The sequence below is a fragment of the Lepisma saccharinum genome, chromosome 1 (assembly GCF_977018435.1).
Source record: "Lepisma saccharinum chromosome 1, izLepSacc3.1, whole genome shotgun sequence".
Taxonomy (NCBI): Eukaryota; Metazoa; Arthropoda; class Insecta; order Zygentoma; family Lepismatidae; genus Lepisma; species Lepisma saccharinum.
The window spans coordinates 127,952,550-127,966,113 of record NC_139229.1 but is presented as its reverse complement, the minus strand read 5'-3'; the positions used below and the strand labels follow the sequence as shown (position 1 = coordinate 127,966,113).

The 13,564-nt window shown below is 38.0% G+C and overlaps 1 protein-coding gene across 3 annotated transcripts in view; it reads right to left on the bottom strand.

Annotated features, from left to right (window-relative positions):
• LOC146001122 (uncharacterized) overlaps positions 1–13,126 on the bottom strand; it is a 204,358-nt gene extending 191,232 nt beyond the window's left edge. Inside the window, exon 1 of one of the 3 annotated variants that reach the window (XM_083138422.1) lies at positions 12,710–13,126. The gene's annotated coding sequence lies outside the window, so the exon portion shown is untranslated. Of the gene's footprint in view, positions 1–12,293; positions 12,369–12,587; positions 12,673–12,709 lie in introns of those variants that run through there. The other 2 variants (XM_083138423.1, XM_083138431.1) reach the window with 2 other exon arrangements.
• Between the last annotated feature and the right edge of the window lie 438 nt (positions 13,127–13,564).

Below are 13,564 nucleotides of genomic sequence, written 5' to 3'. Positions count from 1 at the left end.
AGCATAGGAGAGCAGGAATAAACAAGTCACTGCAGGAAAAGGATGACTCACACTTGAACTTTAACTGTCTCTCACTCATACCAAAAAGATACCACCTTGAAATTTTGACTGAACATTCAGTAGATGTGTACCAATATGTGTAAAATTTTTGAAAATTGTAAAATAAAATTTTGAAACAACTTTCAAAATTTGTTTCTCGCAAAAAAAACCAAGCATGTTGTATATCAAATGAAAGTCCTCTTCATAAGCTTTAAAATGAGACCATGCCCAGCCCTGTAGTTGTAACAGGTCTCTTGCAAAATGTATTTCAAGTTTCAGCGGCAAGCGGTTTTTGGGCAATTTGGTCAATTTTCAAATTTCAATAACTCAAAAACAGGTAACATGAAAGATAAAATGAAAAATATTTTCTATATTTCAGATAAGAAACATGTGTACCAAAATTTAGTAATATCCATGACATCAAAGGTTTATGCACTGGTTGATTTGACATGGAATTGCCCATAAGAGGGGATATCAAAAAGTAATTGAGTAAATTTTTTACAGCCAAACGGAAATGTATGCACAAAAACTAAAATATGCATTTGGAAGTACATGTATTTTGCCAACTTTCCACGAGATGGCAGGTGTGGGCACCTCTCGCACACCAAGAGGCAGTTGTTTCAAAATGGCAGCTACGCTCGAGACGTTCGACACAAGTTGAGCTGCGGAGTGCAATTCAGTTTCTGTGGTCAAATGGACAGAAACCACCTGAAATCTATCGTGAGTTGTGTGCAGTGTATGGTGATACGTGCATGACATTCACAAATGTCTGTAATTGGTGTGTAAAGTTAAATGCAGGGTGTGTACATGTCTTCGATGAACCCCATTCTGGAAGGCCTCGCACATCCCACACACAGAGCAATGTTGACGCTGTGGAGGCATTGATTCAGGAGGACCGGCGGTCAATAATCCAAACAGCAGCAGATGCAGTGGGCATTTCATATGGCAGTGCATACACCATCATCGATGAAGAACTTTGGTATTGCAAAGTGTCAGCGAGATGGGTTTCCAGACAGCTCACACCACAGCATATGGAGGACCCTATGGGATACAGTCTCTAGCATTTGCTCCAGTACCATAGGGCTGGAAATGCATTCCTAGACCACATTGTTGCTAGGGATGAATAGTGGGTTTTTCATTATACCCCTGAACGAAAGCGACAGAGTATGGTAACACAAAAACTTGCCCCACCAAAAAAATTCACAACTGCAGGAAAGGTTTTTCTTAGTTTTCTGGGACAGCCAGGGTGTCATTCTTGTTGATTTTGGAGTAAAAGGAGCAACTGTAAATGCTGCTGTATATTGTGCCACACTGGATCGTCTAGAGCTGCACTGCACCGTAAACGTCCAACAAAATCTCTGGAGGAGTCATCATTCTATATGGCATTGATTGTCCCCATGTGGCTGCATCAGTGACCCAAAAAGTCAATTCCTGGCATTGGGTAATTCTCAAGCATCCAGCATACAGTCCAGACCTGGCCTCATCGGACTTTCACCTGGTCGGCCCACTGAAGGAACACCGTGGTGGCGAACACTTCAGCTGCTACATGGAAGTTGTGACAGCCATGCATCGTTGGTTACGCGTCCAGCCGAACAATTTCTACTGCATGGGTATCTAAAAATTGGTGTCATGATGGGACAAATGTATAAATGTCAATGGATGTTATTTGGAAAAGTAGAGTAATGTTCAACTTTCAAAATGTATATTTCAGTTTTTGTGAATACATTTGTGTTTGGCTGTAAAAAATTTACTTAATTACTTTTTGGTATCCCCTCGTATAAACATATTAACATACATTTTTGAAAATAATTAAAAATAATGATATACATAAATGTTTCACTGACATTCTACTGGCAACTGTGTGTTGCCCTATGCTATGAAGACACATGAGGGTGTGGAGTTAGGCCTTCCACACAATATTGTTCTCAGCCATACTGGAAGTGATACAAATATCACCAAATTCTCGTTGCCTTTACCTTCAGGCCACCACAGTGCTAGTCATCACACAGGATAGGTGTGCAACTTTGACAGAAGAGACACAATAGTCTGCATTTACTGTAATATTTGGGGCCATGACATTCTGGCAGAGCAATTTTTTAAAAAACTCATTACACCTTAGGTCCATAGGCATGCGCAGCCATCCTTATTGGGAGGGGGGGGGGGCAAAGGCCCTAATGAAAGTTGTCAGGAAAGAAAAAACTCCATTTTATCTCTGTTTAATTTTATTGCATTGTTGATGGATGTGCGTGTATGTGTGTGTGTATATATATATAAAAATGTTAATAATAAGAAATGTATCATCTCAAATCACGCAAAAGGGGGAAGAAGTGTGTGCTAAAGCATTTGTGTTGGAACGAGTTGAAATATATTTTTAAGAAGTTTATTTTCATAAAATTTGTCCCCCCCCCCCCCCCTTGGCTGTCTGGAAGAAATTATGCAAGAAATACATGAAAACTAATTCGATCTTGAGTATCCTTTTGTCCTGCTACTCTTAAATTCTGCTCGTCTAGTTCAGCTAGATTCCTCTACACTAACTTTCTAGGCGAAAGTATAATAATGTAGGGGCATAGATGTCTGGAAAGGAGGGGGGGCCAAGGCTGGTGTGCTCCCCTTAGAAAACGAATGTCAAGGTAAAAGTATATAGGCTATTTCACACATATAGGTCTAATTTGATTTCAGTCACAGTAATTTACATTAATTATTATAATGGGGATGCAGGAATACAGGTGTTTTTTTTGAGGAGGCACTATTATCGGGGTAATATACCCCATGGAAAAATACTTTGCTTGTCTCTCTGTGGAAAAATTTTCCGGATGTCCATGTTTAGGGGGGGGGGGGCAATTGTCCCCTTGCACATGTCTATGCTTAGGTCCATCATTTCTCAGGAAACTGTTCATGGCCTTTGTAATCACCAATGTGCCATGTGGTGGGTATGTGGCAAGATACTCAACTTTAAATTCACAGGGAAGGGCTTTAGCGTATTCTGCAATATTTTGGTTGATCATGTGCAGATTTAGCATTTTAAAAAATCATGCAATTCATAGCTACAAAGAATAGACAAATTAAAAGCGAATGGTATGACGGTTTAATTTTCATTAATTTTATTTTGATTTGCCTTTCAAAAACCTACTTCACTCTCTTACTGAACACTTCACTAAAAGTTATCTAAACACTACAAAATATTACGACAGCAGAGCCAACATTAATAAAGATTCCTTTACTAGATGAAAAACAGTGGGGTCATTCTGTGAGAAATCACCCGATTTTATAGAAAGTGTTTACTCAACTATTTTGTTATTTTTTCATACTTTCATCATAGGTACCCACATATCTTTTGTAACTCTGCCAGAAGGTTTTCTCATTAAAAACTACTTCAATTACAGTACCTATAACATCATTGCCTCGTAATAAAGAGGTCCCAGGTTCAATACCCAGTGGCAGCACATAGTGGTTTAGATCACACTTTAACTGGTAGGTCCAGTTACAATTAGCCTATCTGTGCAGAAAGTGAACTTAAACTTCAAGAAAAAAAATCACTGCCATTTACCAAAATCAATGATATATTAAAACACCTTATTTGTTTGTTTTCTCCATATATTTGTTTTAGAGCTAACAACAACCACAAACAATAACAATAAAAATAAAATAATGGGGGAAATATGTATATTTTTTGGAATAAATTGCCAGAACAGAGACTGGTTTCCAGCAAGATCAAAATGGTCTACAAATTAAGTTAGCAGCACAAAACTCTATGTTAGTTCCTTGCAGTTAATAAGTTCTCTCAGAAGTAATGACAATCTAGGCAGCTTTGGAGCTCTCTCTTGATCCCTCCACACATTTTCTGAATGAACACAAATGTTTCCACTTCAATATCACTTAGTTCTACAAAAGGCAACTCCCCATGATATAAGTTATATGTGGCAAATCATCTGGCAGGAGCCTTTCTCACCTAACCTCTCGGGATGGATGGTTTTCAAGCCTGTGTTTATCCAAAGTACAGAAAAGATAAAGTCTCCCATGTACTTTGCACCATGCCATGATGCGTACACTTAGGCGGATGTGAGGGAGAAGGGTTACCACAAATTCTTTGATTATGGCCATTTTGGAGGTGATGTGATCTGCACCAAGCCCCAGGTTGCACTCACACCTCACAGATGCCAATATATATGTGAGACTAAGCTGCGCGTCAAGTCAACTTTGCAGCAGCTTTTTGCATATGTAGATCCAAAAGTGCATGCAGAATATAGTTCCGTTGAGATGGGTTCTATTCAGACACAAATGCATACTTGCAAGAAAACTTATTTAATTTGAAAAAACCCTGACAAAATAATACATTCATTAGCAGGTGTGGACTTGATCGGTTGCAATCACTAAGCAGACGAACTTGGATTTGCAGATTCGCCAACTGAGATGTCTATTCTGCGGAAGAATCACTCAACATCAAGAGAGAGTCGAGCAAGACTGAATACATTGCAGTGCACGTGGAATCAGTGATACCAGTGTTGCACATCCCACTATTTTAACTCTATGTTTATCGTGATTCATTGCTAATCATGCTATACAACGGCGAGAATGGCTGTATCGAGGTCTCCTGTTCAGCACGTGGTTTTGCCAGAGTGTTATTATGGGCATCATTCGAAGGGAAAAGCTCTTCAAAGTCAAGCAAGTTGTTTTAAAAACATATTCTTCCTTATGGCAACAGGACCAAAATAAAACAGGGCATGAGGTGATTTGCCGTCAATGTGCACACAAACTGTGTTTCGGGTGTTGAATGATTTGCGGTTTGAGTTTAAGAGGAAAGATTGTTTGTTGTTTGACGACAAAATAATCTCCTTGGTATTAAAAGATATCGCCCTGAGAAGAAACATGTTTATAATTTGGACGAGATGTGCAACAACGTGGGGTGGGGCATACATTGAATTAAGCATGGGAGGATACCACCCTGCAAAAACCACCAGCAGGGCTGAGGCAACCGACGGGAATGGGGAAGGGGAGGCTTCTTGCTTCACCCCCTGGTGGCAATGAAGGCTTCTTGGAAGTTGCATGTTTACTGTTCCATGCAAAGAAAGGGAAGGGTGGTTTTCACCAAGAAATGGACAGACCAAGATTTGAATGCTTGTTTAGTGAAGTGAATCATAAATTGAAACCAAACAGAGTAATAGTAGCAGAAAATGTACTCCATTGTATATATAACCAATAACAAATCATGCTTTCTTTGGTGATATAAACTTGAAGTGCATGTGTCTTATACAAACGGATATATTGCAAATGAAGCAACCAAGTTTTTCATAGATTTATTTACACCAAAAACAATAACTTGTTATTAAATTCAACAGGGGCCTATAGTTTACTTTTACCTTTGCTTTTTTCTTTCCTGCATGCTCGAAATATACACACAAATGCCGTCATATTTCGCGATCTATATTAAGTAATAACACATTTATTACATAATCTATGCACAGAAAGTACTTTAAAAATTGTATGGTTCAGGATCAAAAAGAAGCAAAAATACATTCTGCTTGACATGCATGTGTGGGCTTTTATCTGTTGTGTGGTTGGCAATACTGCAGATTTTCTCAGTGTCTATGATGTAAACAGCTCAGCGGTTGAGTCAAGACTGGCACAGAAGATTCTTAGCTCACTTCTCATGCGGATTGATACATAAAACCTGCTGCAAAGTTAGCTTGATGTGTGTCTTAGGTGAGCCCCAGAGCAGCTTTATGCAGGAACAAGGCTGGAAAAATTCCAACCTTAGATCACCCACCCTGGGAAACAAACCCAGGTATCCTGCATGGCAGCAGATGCCATATAGAGTAGACCACCACAGCTAATAAAAAAAAAAATATATAATAATAAATAAAAAAAAGGGGGAAAACTGTTTACAGTAGACAGTTGTGGTAGTTTCTTTTCTCCCTCTCAAACTATCGAACTATGGTATCCTATTCACAATAAACAAAATCAGCAGAAGAAAATTTAAATTTTACTAAAGTCTTCTTTGATCAACCCATGTGACCCCTGCAATAAACTGATGTGAATACAATAATTCTGAAATGTAATTAGAGTCCTACAGCTGTGTAAACTTTTCTTGACAATAGTTCATCACAAAAACACTTTGCATTATGCAATACTAAAATAAGCTCAATAGGTGTCAAAAAGTACCTTATTCTAGCAATAAGCTAGAAAAATATTGTTCCATTGTGGGTTATATGTTTCATGCATAAATTATTTCATAATAATCTATGAGACAATTTTCAATTCACTACAATTGAATGTGTGAATTACAGTTACCTAAAAAGGGGCGTGAATTTACAAAAGAACATTTGCATGCATCTCAGAAGTTCGCACTTTAAAATACTTATCCAATAAAAAATAAAACCCACATTTGACAAAGTTCCAATACTTGTAATACACTGCAATTCAAGTATGTCGTACCAGCCTAGTTATATATAAATCGTAAAGGTAAATCTCCCCGTGCATGAAGCACCATGCCATGAAGGCACATTTACGGGATGTGGGGGTAGGGCCCCACATATTCTCGATCTCTGCCATTTTTGAGGTGATTAGCACATTATGCTCGAGCTGCCTTTACCCCTAGGGACCATTGATTTGAGGCTTGGTGAGCCCCAGAGCGCTATGTGGGAACAAGGCCGAAAAAATTCGGACTTTATATCACCCACCGTGGGAATCGAACCTGGGTATTTTGCGTGGCAGTCAGATGTCCTACTGATTAGGCAACCATGGCTTTTTTTATATAGAACTGAACAGATATATGTTAGTCACATGTAAGCATGTGGTGCTCAGATAGGGACAATTCCAGCTGTCCTCAATAATTTACAACTGCTGGGATTACTGTTGAGGAGGCCATCCATTAAAGGTTAAGCACTGAAGTACTTTGTGCTGTGTGCTAACGAGAGTTGGAAGTGGTCGGGAAAAAAATATGCTTTTTTGAAAAGAAAAAAAATGTTTTTTTCCGTGGCTTTTTTTTTCTTCAAAAAAGTGTCTCAAATCAATAAAAATACAGGAGTGGGCAGTATTTTTTCTGTTCCATGGTTTTAGTTTATCTCCCTACTGTAAAATACACACTCATTTCTAAATATAAAATACAATTTACAGCATGAAATTCATAGCTAGACGTAAACAGTCTCTCTAAAAGTTGGCTTTTTTTGAATGGGCGGTTCTTTCAAAGTGTTATCTTCATATTTCGGTAGACTGTTAGATATATCTATGTAGTATAAACATATTCACATAACTACGAGTAGTTCTGCATGTGTTTTTAAAAGAACCTAATAGTATGATTTTCAATGTTTGAATTTGTTATGCTAACATGTCCATGAAGAAAAAAGAAAATACTGCTTTACCTTTTGAAGATTTAGTATCAAATCTCTCTACATTAAATTTTCTGTTGAGTAAAATATATTTGTATTATGGCTTTCCAGTACATCATATATAATTTGGTTAAATCACCGCTAAACCTGGTCAAGCAGCAACTAGTGATTTAGTGTGGCTGCTTGTTGCAGTGGTTCTCAACCTTTGTGAGATGTAAATGTATTTCTTACAAGTACATGCCCTGATACCAACAATTTCACTAATTTCTCATCTTTAAAGTTTATATGAACATTAAAATGAACCCTTCATTAATATTAATATCAACTGGGTGCAAAGAATCTTTTGTGGCCCGCCAGTTGAAAAACACTGGCACTAGAACTGAAGCAGAAGTAAATGGCAAAAGAAAAAAGAGTACTTAAGAAATCTGGACTGGGCCTACAGTTTGAAATGAGATCCAAAGCACTCTGCCTCACTGAGGATTGAACCACAGACCCCTTCTTATTGCATGGCAAAAACATTACTTTATTCCACTTCAGACAACATTACTTTATTCCACTTCAGACAACATTACTTTATTCCACTTCAGAGGCCCATTCATGATTATAAAGGGAACCTTCTATCAAAAAGCCGGCTATTTTTCCAACAACAGTACTTGCAATTTGCTCTCTGTGATTTACAGGCTAAATTAGAAATTAATGTCTAATGAAGAAGCTAACAATATTGTTAAGTCTAGAGAACATTCAGACCGAAGCAACACATGAGTGGGAGGTGTCACATTGAAGTGACACGTGACCTTCAGTTTGTAAGCAAGAATCCACCACACATGCACAAACAAGAATGAGGCGACATGATTCGTGCCATTGAAGGAACTGGTCTGCACAAGGAAAGGCCATCAAAATCAATTAGAAGACCAAAAGGCAGATGCCAGACAAAAAGACAGACTAAGAAAAAGAGAGTCACATGCCAGAATGTCTCAAGTTCTACACAAAGAAGAATCCAAAAAGTCAGCTGCAAGAGTGAGAAAGCAGAGCATGTTAACCACACGCTCCATATTTGGCATACTTACTAATTGAGGCCTGCTAATGCCGAATCTGAAGTTAAAATTTGTCGGAAATGTCTAGAAATTGCAAAATAATTGCGAACCATTGACGCTAGCCCCATGAACCATTGATGTGTGGTTAGGTTAGGCAAACATAGTTAAAATTTGGTCTCGTGTAGTATCAGGAATATATATATTTATTTGCTTGTGAAACAATTTTCTTTTCCGAAAACTAACACGTTATTTTCGCTTATGAAGAAAGACTTAGTTTACAAGACACCGGTAAACTCGCAAGAGCAGCTCAGGGAGAGGATCTTAACAGCTGGTCAACACATCAAGGACACCATCACATCACGAGTTATGAGACCAAATGTCCCTAAAAACCTGCGTGCCTGCATTCATAACGGAGGTGCGCACTTTGAGCAAGACGTGTAACGTTCTTTAATTGTAATGTTCATTGATTCCATTCACATGAAAATGAATCGAGTATTATTTCTTGTACACAAATGTTAATTTTGGCAACATTTGTACCTTGTTGGATAGCTGATGACTCAAGTAATTTGTACGCTTCGTGTTAATAATACGTTGCCTAGTAAACTAAGAGTGTATTTTTATCACCACTTGTAAGTTTAGACCCACCCGTTACTTACATCTGATTGTTATTTGGGAAAAACTTTTTTTTTTCAACGAACCACTTATTTGTTAGCTATCAGAAAATGCAGAAATATGTGCCATACAATGAGCAGTTTTTTCTCAATTCATCTTTTAATGTGGAAAATTGTCATTTTAAAAAAAAACAATAAAAAATTTGATTATCTCGAAAACTACTATCATATAGTCAAATGTATTGCACATTACCTCTACTTTAACCCCTTTCAGGAATACATCTAATTACAAGTCACCCTGGGTGTTCACACGTGCGCGATTTGTAATTAATACACTTACAAGGGAGGTTATCTAAGTGTCCCCCTCCAATTTCCATGAAACTTGGCAGGTGTATAGAGGGGCCAAAGGAAGAAATACATGTTTTTTTGTTTCAGCTAAAAAACAGTTTTAGGGGGCAACCTCCCTCAAATGTCAAGATGAGGACAAATTGAAATGAGAATCTGACCCCTGTGTGACCTTCCGATTTCCATGAAACTTGGCAGGTGTATAGAGGGGTCCAAAGGAAGAAATGCGCGTTTTTGTGTTTCAGCTATAAAAAAACTGTTTTAGGGGGCAATCCCTTCCCCCACCCTCAAATGTCAAGATGAGGACAAATTGAAGTAAGTATCTGACCCCTGTGTCCCTCTCCGATTTCCATGAAACTTGGGAGGTGTATAAAGCGGACCAAAGGAAGAAACAGGCTTTTTTGGCTTCAGCTAAAAGACTGTTTTAGGGGGCAAAATTTGCTTCAAATGTCACGATGAGGACAAATTAATGTGGGGATCTGACCCCTGTTTCCCCCTCCGATTAACATCAAATTTAGCAGGTGTATAGAGGGGCCCTATGGAATTTGGGGGCTCTCCTCTCCCCCCACCACATATATGCCAAATTTGCATAAATTTTATAAAGTCCGAATCTCTGGTTCATTCCAAGTACAACGGTATATCAATTCATCTCTCTAGGGCAATTACCCTCTGAGCTAGAGTCATTTCAAGGTAACTCTGCATTTTGAAGCTTGAATCAGTGGTGTGCTGACCATTCCTTGGAAGAAGGCCAAGGTGGAAAAATTGATGTTCCCTCTGGCAGGAATTCCTTGTGGATCATGCAATCACTGTCAAAGAAAGTGATAAGCATAGTCTTGATGCGTGATTTTTATGCCTTGACCTTCTTCCGACGGGGTGATACAGGAGAACGCCATTCCATGCTTTGACGTTTCGTTTCAGGGTCGTACCTCACACACCAGCTCTCATCCTCTGTAGCAATGCATTGCAAGAAATTTAGATCTGAATCATCCAGATTTCTTTCTCTTCCCACGCCTCAAAATCGCTTTGAAAGGTCAGAGATTTGAGGATATTCCGGACATCCAACGGAACGTGATGAGGGGCTTGAACACCTTCCCGAAAGAAGACTTTTCTAAAAGTTTCAAGGACATGTACAGCCGTTCTCAACGGTGCATAGCCAAGGGAGGGGACTACTTCGAAGGACAGTAAGGTAGGTTTCATTAAGAATTTTACTTTCCATATTCAGGATCATTCACCAAAATTTATTGTCAGAGGTTGTATGTGCTTCATCATCGAAAAATGTGCTCAGTACGTTCAATCATGCATATCCAGACAATATCGGTTTTTCAGGATTTTCTCCTCCAGGAAATTTTTCCTCGCCTTGGGATTTACTTTGTTGAATTCCTTATAAAATAACCTTTCCAACGATATATGACACGTGTTATTAACAAAAGGACGTAAACTAGAGTCTTACCGTATGGAGAATCATCGTGGTATTTAACAAGGTTATTCTACCACTTCTACATGTTATTTTACAATTTCCATACTTGACCGCCAATTATTAGAAGCAGATTCGTGATTAGGAAGTCTTAATTAGTGAGTATGCGAAATTTCATAGAAATTGGAGAGTGGTCCGGTATTGTAAACTCATGCCCAAGATATGGTAAATGTCTGTTATATCGGAGACACATTAAAATCTGATAGTGTGTGTTTCGGATCGTCCGTACTTACCAATTATGTATTGCAGAACATAGCTGAAGGCACCAAAAATAACATCGATTTTTCACATTACGAGTAATTATTTTGGTTTCTTTAATCCGTTGCGGAACATACAATATGGCACGCACAGATGGATCATCGCACGTCGTGCTTGTGTTTTGGTGATTTGGAATGGATATGCAGTGTTTCAATCTTCGAAACCGAAAAATACATACTTTCGTGTTCATTATGTCATCACAAACCATTCACGATAGCCCCATGAACCATTCACGAATAGTCCCAAAAACCATTGACGGATAGCCCCAAAAACCATTGATGGATAGCCCCAAAAACCATTGACGGATAGCGCCAAAAACAATTCAAGTTAGCCGAACGGACCATTTCCGGCAAGGTTAGGTTAGGTAAGCATAGTTAAAAAGAAATTCTTGTAAAAAAAAAGGCACGTTTGGAAACACTGGCGAGACCACGTGACTTTCGACGCTTGCACCATCTGCAAGTACATAATGCAAACAATGGCATCATGTTGTCACTTTGCACAAAATGCAAGTTTATTATGTCAAAAGTGCTTACTTCTTGCAGTGCAGCATTCTACGGTGAGAAAATACCTCCACGAACTTTCATAACGCTACAGAAACTCATTTCCGTTAAGTAGTTTCTTCTGTAAAAATGAAGAAATGTGTCCCCGATATAACAGACATTTACCGAAGATATTATGTATGCAGCTTTATAACATTTAACTATCAAACAAATAAAAAGCTTCATGTTCATTTTTATTAAAAATAAATTTAAAAAAACTTATTTTCTTCATTTTCCCCCCAAGACTCTGAAAAGAACGTATTTTTTCCCCAATTAACGGTTCTAAAAACTATCTAACTATATGTTTGTAAAATGATAAGAACATATACTAATAGCACAAAACATGAGTCGTAAAATTTACGAAGTTGTTGTGCTTACGTTTCTCACACAAAGTTTTGTATTCTGGGGATAAATAAAAGGTGGAAATGCTCTGGGATACGAGGAATTTAGCGAATGTTGGTAATCGGCACTATCTCAGCTATTTGTGGATTCCGTACCTTCATATCAATTTGATATTGTATAAAACACCTAAATATGTTGACTATATTTTTGTAAAAATGAAGTATTCGAGGGTGTATGGTCGTTTATTGGCCCTCGTCAAGACGCATGCCAGAGCGGCGAGAGCTAACTAGTTCGCCCTAGTTATAATAAACAGTATACGTACTTACTTTATAATTACGTACGTTGGTCCTGCTTTAAAATTTCGATTGGCCAATCCATAATACACAATACATATCGGCTAACTGCTTACGTTGCAAACACTACACAGAAATTAAAATCTGCCTTCTTGATATGTCATAAATTGTTCAAACTTGCAGATACTTCACAGACCATACGAATTCGCTACATGCAAGTATATCTTGACAAAAATAGTAAAATGTTACGTACAACGTTCTATTTGTAAACTGCTTAAACACAACGTTCGATTTGTAAACTTCAGACAGCGCAAGGCATACACTTACCGCTTTTCTGCAAATTACCAATACGCAAAAACTCGCGTAAATATCGTGTTAACTCGTAACATACCGGTGCCCAAACAAATCGAACACTGTCATAACATACTGAAATAATAAGTAATTCTTACTTGGCAAAAATATGTAGAGCAGCTAGTCTTCTTTCTCTCCTAATAGCAACACTAACAAATCTTCATACACAAACTATGTGCAGTAGCACTAGACGGTAACGATGTGACTTAATTATGTCATATGTATTTCTCCTTTAAAATGAAAAATAAGAAATGTCAATTTTAGAATTCAAGTAAACTCTACAAGGACAAGGGAAGGTCAAAATGGCGTCTCTTGAAAAGAGCCAAAGCCCTAAAAAATATCCGTTCTAATCGCGACACCAAAATCGATTCTTTGTCATTTTAATTGTATTTTCATATCCTAAGGATATTACGCGTTGAAAACAATTATGATACAGTTCAAGTTTCGCGTATTAAATACGTTAATTACGCTCTAAACCCGAAACGTTTTTCCTCGAAAAACTAAGATATACTGGGACTACTTCCGGTATAACGTCATTACACTTCCTGTTCTGGCATAAACAATCCAGTGATATTCTATAGGGTTAGTTTACCAACTCATACCGATATGATTTTTCGATTCTTACAGATTTTCCTAGAAAATTGATACTAAGAACAAGATCAGACTGCAACATCTGATTGTTACAATTACACGATACGTTACTGGTGGTACAGTGGGATCCATAAGTATTACCAAGCAAGTTGTCCATCACCACGTTAACTCCCTTTGTTTTATGCAATGAGAGCTTCAAGAACTGACACAAAACACCAAACAATCTCATCAAACGACCTCTGAACCAGTATACGTAAAAATACAGTCCATAAAAATACGTAGGATGAAGATGAATACCAACGAAAATAGTCATGGACAATTTGCTGAGCAATACTTATGGATCCCACTGTACAGTTCAAGTT